The sequence below is a fragment of the Lissotriton vulgaris genome, chromosome 6 (assembly GCF_964263255.1).
Source record: "Lissotriton vulgaris chromosome 6, aLisVul1.2, whole genome shotgun sequence".
Lineage (NCBI taxonomy): Eukaryota > Metazoa > Chordata > Amphibia > Caudata > Salamandridae > Lissotriton > Lissotriton vulgaris.
This window is the reverse complement of record NC_141694.1, coordinates 807,958,296-807,979,107: the sequence shown is the minus strand read 5'-3', so window position 1 is coordinate 807,979,107 and position 20,812 is coordinate 807,958,296.

Below are 20,812 nucleotides of genomic sequence, written 5' to 3'. Positions count from 1 at the left end.
ACCACCTATCTCTACTCTACCCACATTACTTTATTTTATACTATAGCCTTAATAGTTATGCAGAACACACAAGTTTAGTACAAGCAGAGCAATAGCATGTGAGGTTTGAAGCAGCCATTTCTGGCACTAGTGCGTAGAAGCAAGAAGTTCCCTCCAAAAGTGAAAGGCGTTATACCACGTAGATGTTGCAGACGCATGCGCAGAAAGTTTCCTGCATTTTCGGCGGACATATTAAGACACTTGGGTTACTGTTAGTAAAAGCACATAGTCAAGCTTCCCCATCCTACTTGTAATGTAGTTTACTGCAAATATTAGTAGGACAAACTTGTTGATTAATTAATTACAGGTTATTTCGAGAGGGCTGAGTACGAGCAAGTTTCTGTACGCATGAAACCTTGCTCCAACAGTAGCATCACCATTGTTGACAGCTCGTATGTGCTGGAGTATCCTCTTGTGGACCTGCAGCTTAGTGCTTCCCACATAGTGCAGGCCACAGGGACAGTTTTGCAGGTGACTTTTTTTTGGGAGTCGGACAGGTCTGTTGCTAAGAGGTGTCATGTATTCGGTCTTACTAACACCATTTTTGCAGGCTTTACAAACAGAACACTTGATAAAACCCTTACTACTGTTAAGCCAGGAAATGTTAGTTCTAACCTCAGGGTTACTTTTCACCAGGCAGTTGCTCATCGAGCGTGCCTTCCTGTAAGTAATGCTGGATGATCGTGGCAAATGGGTCCCCAATGTCGGATCACTTTTGATTAATGCCCAATTTTTTTTAACAATCTTGCGAATTGTTTTGTGATGATTGTCATAGGTTAGAATTAATCTTGTCTTGATCTCTTCATTTTGTACCAGTTTGGTTTTTCCTGCTAATGCCAATGGTCTGCCATGTCCATTTGCTTTGAGTATGCCTTTGTCAACCACTTCTGGGAGATAGCCTCTTCTTAAAAAAAAATTATATATAAATATATATATATATATATATATATATATATATATATATATATATATATATTACCTACTGGTGGTCGCCAGTAGGTAGTTATAGTTAGGATTTTTTTCAATGTTAAATCTCAAAATTCTATTTGGGATAACTTTGGCGCCGGTTGACGAATCTCACTGAAAATGTCCTCAAAATGGCCTCGCGGCATTCTGGTCCTTTCCTGAAAGTTTGTGGGGGATTCGTCAAGCGGGGGCCGAGATAAAAGGGGGGTCCCAAAACGCGTTTTCCCCATGTTAATTTCCATAGGGCGGTCGATTTCACTTTTAGCCCGAACGGCTGAATGGATTTCCATCAAACTTGGCAAAATTGTAGGGACGGGTAGCCCGATGTGCCTTTGCTATGTCTTAAGATATGTGCTCCAGTGGATTTTGAGTAATTTAGGTTCAAAAAAATATATATATCTGTAAGCGCGCCCTGGTACGCGCACCGGGGCACGTACCGGGTGCACCACGCGACTTGCGCGCGGAAAGCTGATAGGCTCTTGGGTGTCTGTAAACATTCGAAACAGTCCGGAGCGGCTGCCATCTTGTGTCTCCGTAAAATCGAGACACAAGAGGTGGCAAAAAAAGGGGGAATTGACCATAAGGGGGCAGGGTAGACCCCCCTGACCCCCTAGGTTTGATGTGCGGGCCTTAAAAGGGCCCCGCGGGGTCTCAAAAAATTATTTTCGCGCGGGGAGCGCCCGGTACGCGCACCGGGGAGCGTACTATGGGGAAAAAAGAATCACTTTTAAAAATTGTATGTTTATTAATTGTTCTTTTTGTTGTTTTTCTTTTTTTTTATTTAAGTACCAACATGTAGGTACCAATGCAGAGTCTATAATTTAATATACACCGTTTCCTTTGTAGATATCTTGCATGTTGTTACAGAAGTTATTGTGGTATATGGAATTCATAGCGTAGTCTGTCAGGAAAGCAGAAACAACATGGAGGCAGGAGATGATAAAGAGATGTTAAATACACATTGGAGATAATATAGTGGGAGAAAGGACGTAACTATGAGCAAACTTTCTATGTAACACAAAAAAGTTGCACAGTATACTATAAGTCTCACTTTATATTTTAAACATTTATGATCCACTTGATGAATTACATATAAAAATGAATAATGGCTCAAACAACTTTTGATTATTAAATATAAATTTATTCTTCTGATTCTTTTTCATAATTTAATAAAACTTCTAATAATATATTGTCTGGAATGTCCTCATTTACATTCTGTGTTTCCATTGATTCCACACACTCAAGTAATTCAAGGTCCAGAGACTCATCCATAAAGTCAATGTTATCATTTTCAGCATTTTTTCCATCATGGTTGTTGTCCAAAACAATTTCAAAAGAAATATTCTTTTCTCCTTCCATTTTGTTGCTGTAAATTGCATAAAAAATAATTATATCAGTAGAGATAGGGCACTGTTGGGTTTAAGTTCAGACATGTAGTTTGGATTTTTTAACAGTGAAGTTATCTTTGGGCAGTATATGGTATCAGGCTGGAATTAGAAATATAAAAAAGTGTATGTGATAAAGCCTAAGCAAATTTATAATTATATAAGAGAAGTGTAACTTAATCTATAACTATTACAGAGACGCCTATCTTAATCTCTAACTATTACAGTGGGATAGTATATAACTAACCGAATATTTTTTCTCAAATTAACTTAAAGTGCACAACATACTTCACTTTCCAAAATAACAACTTACCTTTGAGAAAGCAGTTGAAGTTGCCAGTGTAATTTCTTTTCAAATGTACTTCAGGAAGTAGTAGTCAAAATGGCTGTGTTTTCTTCTCTTTTTTTTTATTTATTCATGTACATAACCAATCAAATGTCAGGAAATAATCGTATAAAATGAAAGAAACTTTTTAATTGGTTGTAAATTCTAACACTTCATATGTGTTTTGGTCATGTAATTTACCTCAGGATATTTAGACAGGCCTGTAGCCTAAATGTCTCAATGGAATTCCACCAAATTTGGGCAAATGGTAGGGACTGCTATGTAGTAGGGCCTATTCTATATTTGATGAAAGTGTCTCCAGTGGTTTTTCTGTAAATTACTTTCCCATCTTTTTTTATGGAGCGCTTACCGGTGCGCGCCCCGGTACGCGCACCAGCAGCGTTACGGGAGTCCTCCATTTTGTGTTTCGGTACAATCGAGACACAAGATGGAGGACAAACAACGTTGGGAATGGGTAGAAGGGGGCACTGTAGTCACTTCCTGACCCTCTAGGTTTTCTGAGGGGGGCCTAGGACGCTCATATAGGCAAAAAATAAAAAAAATAAATGAAAAATTTCGCGGGGGGAGCGCTCGGTACGCGCACCGATAAGCATACCGGGGAGCGTACTTTGGTGAAAAATAGTGAAAAAAGTTAGAAAAAGATAAACGTTTTGAATGATCAGAGGTAGGGTAGCTCTGAAAAGAGCTTTTGGGTTCTGTGGCGGTTTTAGGTACCTACAAGTAGGTTCAAATGCACAGTCTTAAATTCAGGAGGAATATTCTATTCCCCTCATCCGATAAGTGCACACCATCTCCTCTGTAGATGTCTTGCATGTTGTAACGCAAGTTGTTGTTGTATATTGAACCCATTGCACAGTCTCTCATGTAAGCAGAAACAGATTTATTCACATGTTTCCGTGCTTTCTCAAATTGTGGACAAAATTGGTTTGACCAGTTCCATTTCTGTCTTTGGCATAAATTGGAATATACCAAGGCAGTTTGTGGAAAAAGTGTCATCAATTGATAAAAGGTGTCTTTTAAAAGCATTTCCAGACCAACCCCAGTCATAGTGTCCAAATCATTTCCTCCACAGTGCACTATTAAGAGGTCAGGGTTTGGCAGATGCAAAACGGTTTTCACCAATGGTATCAATTAATGACATCTCAATCCTCTTTGGCCAATCCATTTGATTTCCACATTTGATAAATCAAGGTTGTGAAAATCTCTGCTAGCTGCATAACTTTGAGCCCAGTGGATGTAGCTATGTCCAATAATCCATACAGAATACATGATGTGAGAAGGTTCTGGTGCAGTCAGATGAAGTGTGGGAATGAAATGGCAGTTGGAACAGTAGGAGTTTACAAAAAAATAATTGTGGAGTTTCCCTGCTGTTGAATCACAAGCAATGATTGGTGGATTCAGTTAGTTGAAAACAGAAAGTTGGGGTGCATGGTTGTGTTGTGTGTAAGAAGCAATTTGAATGGTTAAGAAAAAGTCACATAAAGCAATAATGCCCTGGTTAAGCTGGTGTATTGAGAGGTCAAACATCCTTGCTGACTTAATTTGCAACATTGTAGAATAAACTTTTGAACCTGAGAGTTCAGTTAGGAGGGAGTTGCTATGGAAACAGATAGAAAGGTCTGAGAGGGGGATGGGTGTTGGTTTGAAAATAGTGAGGGAAGACTTTTGATTGGTTGAAATAAGGCATATGTGTGTAAAGTTAGAGATTTTCAATGCCAGTCTTGGTTTCGGTGTATTGAATGCACACCTTTTGCTCTGCTAAAGAAAAATTGGTGTGTGTGTCTGACACTGTTTTCAATCTCTCAAAGCATTTGTAAAGGTAAGTAATATTTTATTTAATTTAGATAGAGACTTGTTTGCTCTATGGAGAATATTTGGAAGCAGATAGTTAAGTTTCAGTAGTGAAAATGAATGCTTGTACATAGGCCCTGTGTTGTGTTTCTGAAATGTTATTCAAAAAACGATTTTGGGTGCAAATCAATGGAATTTATATTTGGGTCTTATTTATGATTGTCTTGTGGCGTAGGTATGTCACTTTTAACATGGAAAGAAAGTGACGCACTGGTGGCGCAAGACCTTCATAAATAAGTCCCTGAGTTTCTTCGCTCTTGGTTTGTGTTCTGCTTTTTGATAATGCTTGCTATCAAAATTTGCAAGGTAGAGGATATGTATTTAGGAAACAGTGATGTTTCAAAAGTGAAATTCAGTGCTTGTACATAGGTTCTGCCCTGTGTTTTTTAAATGTTAATCAAAAAACGATTTTTGGTGCAAATCAATGGTATTTATATGTAGGTCTTATTTATGATTATCTTGTGGCGCCGGTATGTCACTTTTAACATGGGAAGAAAGTGACTCACTGGTGGCGCAAGGCCTTCATAAAGAAGGCCCTGAGTTTCTTTGCTTTTAGTTTGTGTTCTGCTTTTTGATAATGCTTGATATCAACATTTGCAAGGTAGAGGATTTGTATTTTGGGAAACAGTGAGGTTTCAAAAGTGAAATTCAGTGCTTGTACATAGGTTCTGCCCTGTGTTTTTTAAATGTTAATCAAACAACGATTTTTGGTGCAAATCAATGGAATTTATATTTGGCTCTTATTTATGATTGTCTTGTGGCGCCTGTATGTCACTTTTAACATGGGAAAAAAGTGACGCACTGGTGGTGCAAGGCCTTCATAAATAAGGCCCTGAGTTTCTTTGCTCTTGGTTTGTGTTCTGCTTTTTGATAATGCTTGCTATCAAAATTTGCAAGGTAGAGGATTTGTATTTTGGGAAACAGTGAGGTTTCAAAAGTGAAATTCAGTGCTTGTACATAGGTTCTGCCCTGTGTTTTTTAAATGTTATTCAAAAAACGATTTTTGGTGCAAATCAATGGTATTTATATTTGGGTCTTATTTATGATTGTTTCGTGGCGCCGGTATGTCACTTTTAACATGGGAAGAAAGTGACGCACTGGTGGCGCAAGGCCTTCATAAATAAGGCCCTGAGTTTCTTTGCTTTTAGTTTGTGTTCTGCTTTTTGATAATGCTTGATATCAATCTTTGCAAGATAGAGGAATTGTATTTTGGAAAACAGTGAGGTTTCAAAAGTGAAATTCTGTGCTTGTACATAGGTTCTGCCCTGTGTTTTTTAAATGTTAATCAAAAAACTATTTTTGGTGCAAATCAATGGAATTTATATTTGGGTCTTATTTATGATTGTCTTGTGGCGTAGGTATGTCACTTTTAGCATGGGAAGAAAGTGATGCACTGGTGGCGCAAGGCCTTCATAAATAAAGCCCTGAGTTTCTTTGCTCTTGGTTTGTGTTCTGCTTTTTGATAATGCTTGATATCCACATTTGCAAGGTAGAGGATTTGTATTTTGGGAAACAGTGATGTTTTAAAAGTGAAATTCTGTGCTTGTACATAGGTTCTGCCCTTTGTTTTTTAAATGTTAATCAAAAAACGATTTTTGGTGCAAATCAATGGAATTTATATTTGGCTCTTATTTATGATTGTCTTGTGGTGTAGGTATGTCACTTTTAACATGGGAAGAAAGTGACGCACTGGTGGCGCAAGGCCTTCATAAATAAGGCCCTGAGTTTCTTTGCTCTTGGTTTGTGTTCTGCTTTTTGATAATGCTTGCTATCAAAATTTGCAAGGTAGAGGATTTGTATTTTGGGAAACAGTGATGTTTCAAAAGTGAAATTCTGTGCTTGTACATAGGTTCTGCTCTGTGTTTTTTAAATGTTAATCAAAAAACGATTTTTGGTGCAAATCAATGGAATTTATATTTGGCTCTTATTTATGATTGTCTTGTGGCGCCGGTATGTCACTTTTAACATGGAAGAAAGTGACGCACTGGTGGTGCAAGGCCTTAATAAATAAGGCCCTGAGTTTCTTTGCTCTTGGTTTGTGTTCTGCTTTTTGATAATGCTTGCTATCAAAATTTGCAAGGTAGAGGATTTGTATTTTGGGAAACAGTGAGGTTTCAAAGGTGAAATTCAGTGCTTGTACATAGGTTCTGCCCTGTGTTTTTTAAATGTTATTCAAAAAACGATTTTTTGTGCAAATCAATGGTATTTATATTTGAGTCTTATTTATGATTGTTTCGTGGCGCCGGTATGTCACTTTTAACATGGGAAGAAAGTGACGCACTGGTGGTGCAAGGCCTTCATAAATAAGGCCCTGAGTTTCTTTGCTTTTAGTTTGTGTTCTGCTTTTTGATAATGCTTGATATCAACCTTTACAAGATAGAGGATTTGTATTTTGGAAAACAGTGAGGTTTCAAAAGGGAAATTCAGTGCTTGTACATAGGTTCTGCCCTGTGTTTTTTAAATGTTAATCAAAAAACGATTTTTGGTGCAAATCAATGGAATTTATATTTGGGTCTTATTTATGATTGTCTTGTGGCGTAGGTATGTCACTTTTAACATGGGAATAAAGTGACGCACTGGTGGCGCAAGGCCTTCATAAATAAAGCCCTGAGTTTCTTTGCTCATGGTTTGTGTTCTGCTTTTTGATAATGCTTGATATCCACATTTGCAAGGTAGAGGATTTGTATTTTGGGAAACAGTGATGTTTCAAAAGTGAAATTCTGTGCTTGTACATAGGTTCTGCCCTGTGTTTTTTAAATGTTAATCAAAAAACGATTTTTGGTGCAAATCAATGGAATTTATATTTGGCTTATTTATGATTGTCTTGTGGCGTAGGTATGTCACTTTTAACATGGGAAGAAAGTGACGCACTGGTGGCGCAAGGCCTTCATAAATAAAGCCCTGAGTTTCTTTGCTCATGGTTTGTGTTCTGCTTTTTGATAATGCTTGATATCCACATTTGCAAGGTAGAGGATTTGTATTTTGGGAAACAGTGATGTTTCAAAAGTGAAATTCTGTGCTTGTACATAGGTTCTGCCCTGTGTTTTTTAAATGTTAATCAAAAAACGATTTTTGGTGCAAATCAATGGAATTTATATTTGGCTCTTATTTATGATTGTCTTGTGGCGCAGGTATGTCACTTTTAACATGGGAAGAAAGTGACGCACTGGTGGCGCAAGGCCTTCATAAATAAGGCCCTGAGTTTCTTTGCTCTTGGTTTCTGTTCTGCTTTTTGATAATGCTTGATATCAACATTTGCAAGGTAGAGGATTTGTATTTTGGAAAACAGTGAGGTTTCAAAAGTGAAATTCTGTGCTTGTACATAGGTTCTGCCCTGTGTTTTTTAAATGTTATTCAAAAAACGATTTTTGGTGCAAATCAATGGTATTTATATTTGGGTCTTATTTATGATTGTCTTGTTCCGCCGGTATGTCTCTTTTAACATGGGATGCACTGGTGGCGCAAGGCCTTCATAAATAAGGCCCTGAGTTGCTGTTGTATAAACTTAAATATGTTGCAATTTATTGTTTATATTGTTTGCTTTTTGTCATTACTTTGTTGTTTGCTAATAGTGGTCTTTAATGTGTTTTTTCTTTCAGAACAACAGATTCAAATCAACTCTTTAAAAGCAAGCAAAAATGCCTTCAAGGCAAAGAAGTATCAAAAATACCATACGTAAAAGGAGAACATCAGCAACAGAATTTATGGAATCCTCTACAACAACTACTTCAAAAAACACCAGAAAAGCTCCTGGTAAGACAATTAAGTCTTTTCTTCGCAACATATGTCATACAAAAAGAAATGATATTGGTAATGTGAATATTCAGAAGGAGACAGCAAATCTAAAAAGGAAGGAGAGGCCCACAAAAAATGTCTTGATTGGAGTAGGACAGAAGAGAATGGATAGCAATAGAAGGGTAAATCAAATAAGGGACATTCGTAGGTGAACTTTTCGTAATAGGGTAGTTTAAAATTTGCTAAAAAATGATAAGAAAGGTAAACAGAGAACTGCTTTTTATAAGAAAAAGAAAAGTGTAGAGAAGATTGTTGATCAGGCTTTTGAACTTAAGAAAAAATTATTTATTTTAGTAACCAATAGAATTAGGATACTTAATAAGGCAATTGATGTTTTCAAATCGAACAGTAGATGGAAAAGAATTATTAATCGGACTAATTTTTGTGAAGTATTTTCTGGCGAATGGATGCATAGTTCAAGTTCTGAGCCATTTTTCAATGAGGAGAGTTACTTTCAGGAAAATGATTTGGTGCCTGCAGTTGACACCAGTGGTCGAGCATATGAGGTGAAAGATGGTTGTGTGATGGAAAAAGATAAACTTGTGTCTAGAGATGCAGAAGAGGTGTTAGCTGATGAAGTTTTAGGGAGACGTACTAAGGGTCCAGTGTACACATGGAAATGCAGTAGTATTTGTAGTGTGCGACAGGATTCAATCGATTTGCTTCGAAATTTCTTACGTACATATAGTAAGAAAAGTCTCAAACAAAAAATGAAGATCTTGCAAGAGTTAGATCCTTGCAGAGTGAGAGAAAGCACAGGGTTGCATGGGCATTCACTGGCTTGTCTTTCTAGAAAAGTATGTCAGAGTGTTTTTCATCATTTTAGGATGTTAGCAGTGCATCATAATAAGGTGAGGAAATTAGTGAGAAAGTTGTATTATGCAAAAAGTCCAGCACTTAAGCTTAAACAGTTAAACAGTGCTCTTTTGCATGGATCTGAAGTGGATGTGAAGACTATTTGTGAAGAAATTGAGTTTTGCTATTTTGGGAACAAAGAGGACAGTGTAGAAATGGATATAGTAATGGATGGTAATGTGGAAGACAATGGACAGATTTCAAGTACAGAAAAGTTTGACTAGGGAAATTACCAAGTTTAAGGTGAAATCAAGTGAAAGGCCTAATTTAACTTGTGTGTGTTGTCGACGGACTCATTATAAGATTCAGACTAGGTTAGTTGATTTATATGCAAAATGTGAATTGGAAAATAATAGTGAATGGAAGGATTTTGTAAGTTATTTGTTGGTGGAGAATTCTTTTGATTTGAGTTTTGATCAGCGTATTTGTAATTATTGTTTAAAAAAATTAAATGAAAATAGAATGCCTGCTAGAGCAGTTCATAATAATCTTCAGTTGATAGATATTCCTTCTGAATTGATGGATTTAAATACTTATGAATCAATTTTGATTCAATGTGTCCATCCTTTTCAAGCTATTGTTCGCATGGAGCTTAAGATAGGGAAATTACCTCCTACAGATTTACAAAGAGGATTAAAGGGAAGAGTTGTTTATTTGCCTCTAGATGTCAAGAAAAATATTGATACAATTGGTGTAGAAAGAGTAGAAGAGGATCCTCTAGTTATTCTAGTTAATGAGGTTCCGACAAAGAGTAGGAAAATCTGTCAAGATTTAGTGGATGTTAGGAAAGTCAAAAAGGCAACGTTGTATTTGGTAAAAAACAATGAGTACTATAAAGATGTAAGTGTTGGAGCAGAGGAAACAGCTACAGAAGAAGACAGTGATTGTTCAGTTGGCCAAATTGAAAAAGTTGATGTGTCTAGAAGTGAAGAAATATATGAACATTATACTGTTCATCCTTTGCATTCCAAAGAAGTAATGGGGAATGCAATTGACTTGTTTCAAATGAAAGCAGCAAAAGGAAGTCCCATTAGTGTATGGGAAGAAAGTTTGGAAGCTCGTTGTTTTCCACAGTTATTTCCAACAGGTCGTGGTGGACGATATGACGACCGACCAGTTCAAATTCCTGCAGCTGAATACCGGACTTTAAGATTATATGCTGAAGATTCAAGGTTTCGGCAATGCATTCCGTATTTGTTTCATCTACTGTATGAAAGTGATTTGTCTGGTCTTTCTTATGCAGTTAATCATATATTGAAAAGTGGAGCTCATCCGCAAAATGTTTCTGCAAGGGACTTTATGGAGAAAGTCAATCTGCAAGATAGTATTTTGGAATCTCAGTTAATCAATCTCATGGCATGTCAGCGTGGAACCAATGAGTATTGGTTCCATCGTCATGGAGAATTGAAATGTATGCTAAGAAACTTAGGAGCTTCTACATGGTTCCTCAATCTTAGCTGTGCTGAGTATGCATGGGACGACTTACTTCAATTTCTACGAGAGGCAAATGGAAACATACAAAATATAGAATTGAAAACACCTGGAGAACTGTGTTCTTTGGATCCAGTGAATGTTTGCAGATATTTTAATCATAGATTTGAAGCTATGATGTCTTTTATTACCAACAAAAAAAATCCTCCCCTTGGAGAGGTTTTGGATTTCTTTTGGAGGAAGGAATATCAAGCGAGAGGTGCTCCTCATATACATATGTTGTTATGGATTAAAGATGCACCCAAATTTGGATCAGATTCGGATTAAACAGTGATGAGTTTCATTGAAGAGTATTCAACATGTGCTGTTCCAAAAACTACTGAAGAAAACAGTTTAAGGAAACAAGTTTTACGTTTTCAATCTCATCGTTGTGGAAAGTACTGTCGTCGAAAATTTAAAAACAAGGAAAAGTACTACACGAAATGTCGTTTTGCGTTTCCACGACCAGTGATTTCTAAGGGAAGAGTAAATAATTTTTTATTTTTTTTTTTAAATATTTTTTATTGTAAAACAAAAACATTTTTCTGGCACACACATAACACATGGTACAGATAACTTAATGCATATAATAAAACAAAATTACTATCAAGAAAAAACACATATTAATACAAAAAGAAACCCAATAAAGATGAAATTAATACATCAGCCTACGTTTGCAATTGATCTTTCTTTCCAACAATGTACCGGTTCCCAAATTTTCCTCCCCCACCTTTTTTTTCTTTTACCTTTCTTCTCGAATATACCCTTTTCAAGGTTAAACGTCCCCAGTAATAAGGCAATCCACTGTTGTAAGCCCGGGGGAAGGGGATCGAGCCAAACTCTAGCAATCAACAACCTGTAGACCGCCATCGCTACAAATAAAAATTCGCTATGGGCGCCTTCACAATCCCTAACTCCTAACATAATTACACTCGGTGTTAGGGTTACATTTAAAGCAAGTGTATGGGCCATAAAATCCTCAATATCCTTTAATAAAGACCTTAATTTGGGACAGAGCGCAAATATGTGGATGCTATATGCAGCCATAGCATTACAACGCCAACAACTAATTCCTGAAGTTGCACCCCACTGTGCTATACGATCAGGCGTATGATATAGTTGGAATAACGTTTTGAAATGTTGTGATTGTAGTGGGGCAGAATAGAAGACTGAGCAACCTAACTCCAAGGATGACTGAAAGACCTCCCCCGATATCCCTAATTTCCCAGCCCATTTAATACCAAATCTATCAGTGTCATCCTTCTTCGTACCAACCAGCTGGGCATAGAAATATCGAATGGAGCACACCCCGCTTTGCTCTATTGTCTCCATAATATTGCTTATGTTAAATCCACCTGGCCCTCCTTTTTTCTTTAGAAAAAAACTCCTGATCTGCAGGTACTTGAAAAAACTATATCTTGCTATATAAAATTTATCTAGCAGATCTGAAAATAAAAGAATATTTCCATCAGGATCTAACATATCTCCAAATTTCTTAATACCTTTTCTGTCCCAGTCCGCCATAATAGCATCCGAAAAAACTTCAGGGGGTAAGGACTTATTTCTATATAATCTGATATATCTGTTAAATCTCCCTAAACCACAATTTTTTGCAACAGCAGACCATACATTATGAGCAGCGGCGACTGTCTTGAAGCGTGTTCGTTTGAAATAAGATGAATCAATACATTTTAAGAAAGCGTTTGCTGTATCTTCGCCCAATACAATTGAATAAATTATAGTTGAAACAGCTTTTACTTTCGAGTTCCCTTCATTTGCGCCAATTAAGCCTTGAATGTATTTCAAAACCGATGCCCAATAATAAAACCTAAAATCAGGAACCCCCCAGCCTCCCCTCTCCCTTGGTAAAGTCATGAACTTATATGCCCGTCTCGTCTTCCCATAGGACCAAATAAATTTATTTAAAATCGACTCCAGCTTATTAAACCAAATTGACTCAAACAATAACGGTATTGTACGAAAAAAATAAAGAAATTTAGGAAGTATAATCATTTTGATGATATTAGTGCGACCCACTAACGTCAATCTGAGGTTATTTATCCTTAACAAGTCCGAGCTGACTTTTGTCAGTAAAGGCGAGATATTACGCTCAACTACTGTCCCTAAATCAGGTGAAATTTCAACTCCTAGATATACTGCAGAGGAAATCACTCGAGGATCATTACATTGAGTTGCTAAGTTTTTGATAATCTGTGTTTTAGCTCTATTAAGCTTATAACCAGAAATGTTACCAAAATGTTGGGCCTCCTGTTCTATTACTCCTATTGCCATTCCAGGATCAGAAGTAATTATCGCCACATCGTCTGCGTATGCCAGCACTTTCACTACTGACTCGTTTACACACAATGGAGGGATGCTGGGATTAAGATCGAGCCTACGTAGATATGGATCCATATATAATGCAAATAAAAGAGGGGAGCTAGGACAACCTTGCCTAGTTCCTCTTTTAATCTGCACCGCCGCTGATAACTCCCGATTAATTTTAATTCTAGCCGTAGGATCTCTATAAAGAACCTGGATTGCTTTTATAAAATTATCGCCAAACCCAAAAGTTCTCATTAGCTCCCATAGATATTCCCAAGCGACCCTGTCGAAGGCCTTTTCGGCATCTAAAAATAGAGCCGCGACAGGGCCGCCTGTAACCTCCATGACATCAAAGCAGGTGATCACAGTCCTAATATGTTCAGTAGTCCCTTTCCCCGGGATAAAACCATGTTGGACTGGGGTAACTAACTTTTCTATTACATTGGACATCCTTGTGGCCAAAATTTTCGAGTATAGCTTCACATCGGCATTCATTAAGGCAATAGGTCTATATGACCCAGGAATTGTAGCGGGCTTCCCTTTTTTCAGAATAACAATAACCTCTGTCTCGCCCCAAGAATTAGGGATTGAAATACCTCTCTGGGCTTGAGTAAGTATATCCAGAAGTTCTACTCTAAAGCCTGATATAAAAGTCTTATAAAATTCAATTGATATCAAATCTGGTCCTGCAGCCTTCGATGAGGGGAGATCTGCTAAAGCTAAAGTCATTTCTTCTAGTGTTATGTTGGCATCAAGTATAGTTTTTTCCTCTGAATCTAATTTTTTAAGTTGAATATTTCCTAAATAATTCCTGATATTCTCAACTTCTGCCGCTGTCTCCCTATCATATAATTCCGAATAAAACTTCCAAAATTCATTTCTTATTCACTCAGGGTCAGAGATTAAATTGCCTGAACTGTCAACTATATTTTTAATATCCCCTGCATTAGCTTTCTGCCTAGCTCTGACAGCAAGAATGTGACCAACCCGTTCACTAAACTCGCACGCCTGCTCCTTCTTTGTTAAGTAAATAGCTACTGTCTTCTTAGTGATACAATCCGCTATTTCTGCCTTTAAAATCATAATCTCCAACAATTGATGATCCAAAGGGAGCCCCCTCGAGATTAACCTACTTAACTCGGACTCAGCGTTCAGAAGGGAATTAACTTGTTGATCGAACGACTCTCTTTCCTTTTTTCGTTTATAAGTTGAGAAGCTTATTGTCTCTCCTCTAACACCTGCTTTGAATGCATCCCAAATAAATCCGCTGCTCGTGCTTCCCCTGTTGTTCAACCAAAACTCACTAATCCATTTTTCCATGTGCTTACGGTAACACTCATCTTGTAACAGAGCTCGCTCGAAAGTCCATTTATATATTTTCCTACCTAACCCAGATAAGCTCAGTGACAATAATAATGGATTGTGGTCTGAAACTAACCGAGGGAGCTTCTTGATCTGTGTATTAACTAGCAAAACATTAGATATTAAAAAGTAGTCCAGTCTTACTGTTATATTATGGGGGGCAGAAAAATACGTATCCCCATCTAGCTGCGGGTGCAGGTTGGCCCAAACGTCTGAGAGAGCATTATTCGAGGCCATGTTAGCGATTGCTCTGTGCACCCTTTTCTTCCTCCCTGTATAAGAATGACCTGATTGTAACTCAATGTTCGCCGGTCGGCTGATGTTAAAATCACCACAACAAACAATCGGTTCTGCCCAAGTTGGGAGTTCATCGTCCAGAAATTGAAAAATATCCGGGTCATCGCACGTTGAACCATACACTGAAACCAAAGTAAACCTAACCCCTCTGAAGCTCATTTCTATAATCACCCATCTACCCCAAGTATCTTCTTTACTCCTAAGTACAATACAATCTGCGCCTCTTCCCAGAATCGCCACCCCTCGAGTTTTGGAAGCTTGTTTCGTATAAGCTAAAACTTTAAATCCAGTTTGTTCCAACAAGAATCCCTTACCACCCTCCACATGAGTTTCCTGTAAACAGATCAAATCAGGAGACATTGATTTACAAAATGCTGAGACTCGCAGCCTCTTTTGGAGATCATTAAGACCACAAACATTAAATGACAAAATTCGACAAGACATCAAAAAACATCGAAGGTTAGCACCAACTTCAAATTCTATCTCTTAGTCAAGCCCAGGGCTTCCTTTGTCCTCCATTTAAACAAAACCTGAAACTGCCGCAAACTGCATTTCGTTGTGTATAGTGTGTGCCTTTTTCTCCCACCCCTTGCCCCTCCCACCTCCCTGAACCCTCCCAGAGTGCCCCTCCCCCCTCCCCCCCTACAGGCAAATAGGTCACGCATGACCTATATGTGGACGCCGGGGAAGCAGCAGCCGCCACGCCTCCCCACTGCCAGCCAGTATTGCAAACATATCAAACTAAATCCATCACATTTTCTCCTTATATCCCAAAACTTCTACCATATAAGCTTTTGCCTTGATCTCTGAAAAGAAAATTTTAAACTGGCCCTTGGTCACAATTTTCAGTTTTGCAGGGTAAAGCAAATAAGCTTCAGAACCCAAAGCCTGGATATGCGGTATCAATTGTCTCTGCCTCCACCTACGTTCAACTGTGGCGTGGCAAAAGTCCGGTCTTGCAAAGAACGTAACGTTGTTGTAGGTACGTCTTGACTCGGGCTTTGCTTTGTCCAGTATCAGCTGTCTAAGGAGGAAATTCCCTACGAATATTAGCAAAGCCCTTGGTTGCCCCCTCTGACCCCCAGCCTGAGGCTGACCCCTTTTAAGGAAAAAAGGGAAACGGTGGGCTCTTTGAATTTCTGTTTCCCACTGCCAGCTAGATAACTCCGGGAAAGCCCCCTTTAACAAATTCACAACAAACAACCTGGGGTCCTCCCCTTCAAGTCCTTCCTCCACGCCAAGCAGTCTGATGGTATTTCGACGCTGCCTGTTCTCGAAATCTTCCAGCTTCCAGTTGACGTGCTCTGCCACCTTTTGATGCTCTTCCTTGTATGATTTCAAGCCTCTCAGATCATCTTCCACTTTACTGGTCCTTTCCTCCACTTGTACCACTCTCTCAACCATCTCGTCTTGCCTTTTACTTATACTTCTGAGTTTATTTTGAATCTTCCTAGATTCTTGTCTTGCCCTCCTACTCTCACCTCTAGCCTCAGTCTGCATTAATTTCAGGGAGTTAAAGAGAAGATCAAGCGTAACAGGAGGCTGAGAGGATTGAGCAGAGCCGTGATCCCCAATCAAAGTTGCTGGACTGTCCTGCTCCATAAAAGAAAAGGTAGTGGTTGAATAGTCCCATGCTAATTTTTTAGTAGGATCGGTGGTACTGCTTGCAGTGGAAGGTTTCCTTTTGGACAGGCGTTTATTTGCGAGGTTTTCCTTGCCGGGGAGCTACTAAGTGAATCAATACCTGTGGAATCGTCGGAACAAACACCTTCAGAAGGCAGAGATTGTGACTGTGTGTCTTCTTCCACAGAGTAAAATCTCTCTGCCGAGGCGGAACCACTGGCGATACCGATTTCTGCTGAGGTGGAGGAATCACCACCTGATTTAAATCCCCCACTCTCTGCGTTTAAATCCATAGTTTCTGCCCAAGTTAGGGGTTTATTATTCAGTAGGGTAACTGCATTAATGCCAACAGAAGCAGCGATCTCCTTCCCCTCGATTACATTTGGCTCGTGTAATTCATGTAGCTCAGCCCCCCGCTCTGCATGCTCTAATGCCAGCACAGAACTTTCAGTCTCATCCGAAAATTCCCCCGGAAGCTGAGTGTGCAAAGCTCGGCAGTCACTCATAACCGTAAGATTTTCACCTTTGCTTAAGCTTATGCTTGTTTTTGTCTGTCTCCATTCCTGCGCCTCTGACCCCTGATTCAGCCCGGCCGCGGCACAGCCACTTGTCTTACCCTCGACGATCATCACTCCCGCAGCACTGCTTTCTCCCAAGGCGGCCGCAGGCACTGCAGTGGCCGGCTTACCTGCTGCTGCTGCTGCCGGTCTTCCTGGTTGCCTAGCAACCCCGGGATCGATCCTGGAACCTGCATCCGCATTGAGAACGCCAGCGGCAGCTCCACCGGCTCCACCGGCTCCCCCAGCGCTGATTCCGGTAGCCTATGAAACCGCGTCTGCTCCATCTCTTCTGCCCGCGCTGGAATCCGCGGTAATACCAGGTTTGGCTGCGGGGGGTCCACCGCTTACAGGAGTGTTGACGGGAGTGTTGGCAAAGCTTTCCGTGACGGTGGGTTGTCGAAGCGCAATCTCTTTAGTCTTTGACTTGGCAACTTGGCCTGCATCTTTTACAGGTGCTGCGCCTTCTGCTCCGTTTCTTTTCGCCATTATTTTCTTAAGGCTTGTTACATTTTTCTGTGCAGCGACTGTAACCGGAGCTGGGCCAGTGATTTTCTGTTCCGTCTTTGTTTTCTCTTTTTCCTTTACTGTAATTTTCTGTCCTTTGGAATTATCCGCATCTGATGCTTTCCCTCCTTTTCCGTCTTTAAGCTCAAGTCCGCGCTGTAGACGAGGAGGCATCCTGTGACAGAGTTCTACTACCAGAATGAGAACTTCTGATATAACCCTTTTAAGATGTATGACTGTGCGTAAAACAATGTTCCCTCGTTGTAACCGGGAAGGGAATATCACCGAGCTACCAGACAGAGGCATACAGCGACCTTGCAGTATTTAGTCTATTCAGCCATTGATGATTGTCTGGCAGTGGAGAAGAGGAGAGTGCGACTCACTCACTGCACCCCACGGCGGCCATCTTGCCGACATGTGGGAAGAGTAAATAATTTGATGTCATCTCTACGACATACTGTGAAATCTCCCAAAAATATATACAATTTAAAAAAGAAACGAAGAGTCTAAGTACAACCCAGTGATTTTGTCCATGTGGAATGCTAACATGGATATTCAGTTCGTTGCTGACAACTCTATTGCTGTGGCTCGATATGTGACATCTTACATCACAAAAAAAGAAAAGACAGAACTGAAGGAAATGTGGGAGGACATTTCACATGAAAAGAGTCTAAGCAAGAAATTATACAGTTTCAGTTTGAAGATGTTGTCGTATCGCGAAATTGGAGCATATGAATGTTCTGATCGGTTATCATCAGCAAGTCTCTATGCCTTGAAATTGAATATTTGGCGGAGAAAGAACCAAACAGTACAGATATTTTGAAGACAAATATGTTGGATACATACTATCCAAATAGAAGTACTCACCTTGAGAACACTTGTTTGTATGAAGTTCTGCAAAACTACAGTTATAAGAGGAACATCACAGAAGATATCAATAATGGAAAATATGCAGTCATTGGCTATGAAGGATGTCTAGTGAAGCAGAAAAAAGGCCATTTGATTAATCATCGAAAATTGAGTTGCGAAAATTGAGTTGCGAAGCTCCAGACAAAAGAGAATTTTACTATTTAGCTCTTTTGCAACTCTTTAAGCCATGGCGTACAGAAGAGGAACGACTTGGAGATTTTCTCTGTTATGAAGACTCTTTTAATGCAACTAAGGATACCATAGAATGTCCTATTTTTCTAAATTATCTGCAAATGTTGAACGAAGAAATAGAGCAAGAAACCACAAATGCTGAAGAGATTGCTAGAGACAGTTCTCAAGATAGTCAGAGTTCTACTTCATTGAGTCAGGATCCACTAGGAGGACTTATTATCCAAAATCAAGCTGCCACTGCCATGGATGAGGTGGAAAGAGCTATGGAACAAGCTCAAGAGGATGGAGTTAACTTAGAAGATTTGGTAAAGCAACTAAACGTTGAGCAGAAAAAGATATATGATGAAGTCACAGAACAGATTGAACATGGATTCAGAGATGAGAAAAAAGAGTGCTCATGTACATCATTTGAGCCTGTCCGACTGTACGTAAGTGGAGAAGCGGGGACCGGAAAAAGTTTTCTAATTAAAGCCATTGCAACTTATCTGCAGAAAAGGACTGATTCACCGCTGTCTTGTGTTGTAACTGCTCCAACTGGTCTGGCAGCACATAACATTAAAGGGATTACTCTACATCGTTTACTGATGCTGCCAGTTGAGCATGATAATAAATTGCATTACAACAAGTTATCTGGAGATGCGTGTTCTGAAGTTTCAAGAGTCTTGAAGAAAATGAAACTTCTTATCATTGGTTAAGTAAGCATGGTCTCAAATCTAATGCTTGCTTTTGTGCATTTGAGAATGCAAGAAATTCTTAGAACAGAGTATGATGTGTTATTTGGAGGAAAACACATTATTGTTTTTGGAGATCTATTGCAGTTGACTCCAGTAAAAGGACAACCAGTGTTTAAAATGCTCACGCATGAAGATACCAGGAAGTCCCTTGGAAGCATTGAAAACGTTAATATATGGTTAAATTTTAAATATGCTGAACAGCTTCAAAATATGCGACAGGCAAAGGATGAAGATTATAAAAATATTCTACAAGATGTAAGAATTGGAAAAGTAAGTGAGCTTGGGAAAGAAGCTTTACATGCTCGATTAATTTCAAATTTGTATCCAAATGAAAACATTCTTCCAGAGAATATTTTTAAAACAATGACTGAGAAGAAATCTGGGATATGTTTGATGCCAACTCTGCAAGAATGTTCCATCTTCAACAACAAAATGTTAGAGTTAGAAAATGAAGAGATTGTGAAACTGGAAGCAATAGATAAAATAAAGCTTATGGGTGCAACAATTGTTTGGTCCGAAAATTTGAAAACCAAATTGGATTCATTGGAGAAAAGTATTTCTAAAACAGCTGGTTTTGAAAAGACTCTGAATGTGTGTTTAAATTGTCGTATCATTTTGAGAAGGAATTTAAATTTGGAAGAGGTCTGGTAAATGGAGCAATGGGTTATGTTGTTGATTTTGTGAATTATAGAAATAGAGATGGAATTGAATTTTTAAAAATAAAATGTTATGGTATTGAGCAAGTACAACAAATCAGTCGTTGTTCTGCTAGATTTTTACTTGTAAAAGACGTATATGTTCGCCGAAAACATTTTCCAGTTTGTTTGGCATATGCAGTAACAATTCATAAATCTCAAGGTTTAAGTGTAGATAATGCTTTAGTGAACATTGGAAGATCTGTGTTTAAAGAGGGTATGGCATATGTGGCATTATCCCGAGTCTGAACTTTATCAGGATTGTACTTGATTGAGTGTGATGAGACAAAAATTTGTGCAGATCTAGATTGTGTTAAAGAATACAATAGGTTAAGAAGAGAGTATGCTCCACATTTGCCTCAATATCCTCTGTTTGAAAAACGCGTGGTAGGCCGAAAAAGAAGAAATGAGGATAATTGCAGTGAGGTAGTAGCAAAAAGACAAAAAGTAGATGAAACTGTAATTCAAAACAGAAAGAAAAAGGATTGTGATGAAAATGTTGTTGGATTTCAGTTTGAAAATAGTTCTGGTGTCAACTGCTATGCTAATGTAGTGGTTAATGTTGTTTTTTTTCTTCAAACTTTACAAGAACAGATTGTTGAAAATAGGGATCAAAGATTGTGTGGTTTATTGAATTCTGTGTTTGAGAAATGTAGCAGTGAAAGAGCAAAAATAGAAAGTGTAACAGAAATTCGAAATATTTTAGATATGTGTTCTGGTCAAGATAAATTTTCACAGAACATTCAGCAGGATTGTCCGGAATTTTTAATGAATATGTTTGGTGTTTTGGAAGATGAAGGTGTAGATGTAGATAATCTTTTTAACCTTTCTTATCAATGGCAGCATGACTGCCACAATTGTAGTTCATCAAGTAATACTAGAATAGACACTGAAAAATGTATAT